Source organism: Belonocnema kinseyi, chromosome 5, assembly GCF_010883055.1.
Source record: "Belonocnema kinseyi isolate 2016_QV_RU_SX_M_011 chromosome 5, B_treatae_v1, whole genome shotgun sequence".
Classification (NCBI taxonomy): Eukaryota; Metazoa; Arthropoda; class Insecta; order Hymenoptera; family Cynipidae; genus Belonocnema; species Belonocnema kinseyi.
In genome coordinates this window covers 141,626,570-141,627,980 of record NC_046661.1, presented here as the reverse complement: position 1 = coordinate 141,627,980, position 1,411 = coordinate 141,626,570, and positions in this window count along the sequence as shown.

The following is a 1,411-nucleotide window of genomic DNA, read 5'->3' as shown; positions in this document are numbered from 1 at the left end:
CTCAGCTTCTGATTATCGTAGAAAGTTGTAATAAAGATAAATATGATTATAAAAATTAAACAACAAAATCGCTTTACTTTAAAATACCCATTATTTATTATTGTTAAAGTCTATGTTTTGTCGTCGAGATACGTACGATCTTTATTACCGTGACGAATGTCAAGTTTCCCATACCCAGCGTGGGCCATTGGCGTAGACATTACTCATTCTTGGTGGTGCATTTTTAATGCAGTTCTGGGTCTGGGAAACTTGACATTCGTCACGGTAATAAAGATCGAATGTATCTCCGCGACAAAACATAAAATTTAACAATAATAAAAAATGGGTATTTTAAAGTGAAGCGATTTTGTTGTTTAATTTTTATAATCATATTCATCTTTATTACAACTTTCTACGATAATCAGAAGCTGAGAACGTGACACTGATTATGATTATTTATAGCAGAATAAGTTATTGTTTTAATTGAAAGTGGCTGACGCCAATTCATTGGAAGAGACTTACTTTATTCGTGTACTAATTTTGAGCACACCTTCTTTTAAATTGCTAAAGATACAGCAGGTGATTGAAAAATGGGAAAAAGAAGGAAAAATGCGAATAACTTGGTAAATATTAACATTTTGAACAAATACTTCTTATTCATCTTGGAGTATACCTGTTATAGAGTACCTTTTGTCTCTTAATAATTTTCGAAAAAATCACTTGTCAATAAAAAGGGCTTTTTATTCTTATGGTATTTCTTTAATCGATGTTTTCTCCAAATATATCAATTTTATCAAAAATTTATATACCAATGAAAATATGCATCTCCGGGAGTGGACCAATTTTTGTTTCAAACATTTTCCTGTAAAATCAATTTCAAGAAATTTCACTTGAGTTTCCGGCGACTTCGAAGCCGCCTGGCAACACTTTTGCATCCAGGTAAGTGCCTGGCAATGCGCAGGTACTATTTCTAATGTCAGCCCCTATATGTACACCAATTTTCAACCTTATCCGAGTCACGTAAGTTAACTGCCAAAAATTCGCACCTTTGACAGGTCGCCACAGGTGAACGCATCCACTCACACCTGCCAGGCACCCATTTTTACGTTCCTCATCATCAGACGAACATCTCATGTGAAAATTGGCCTTATCCGTATCACGCTCCCATTTACGTTGACAGCCCACGGTCTATAAAGTAAGACTTAGAACCTATGTATAGCGATATTCATGAACTCCATTATAATATTTTTAGCTTCTTTTAAGAAGTGCCTTAGAGTTTTAATGGGTTAATCAATTGAGCTTGTAGAATTTTCGCTAATACTTCGCAACCACTATAGTGAGATGTTGGATACTAGATATTGGCGATATCTATTTTTATTTTTGTCTTCCAAAAAAATATTTTAAATAAAGTTTTAAAGTGTTTTACGCTTAC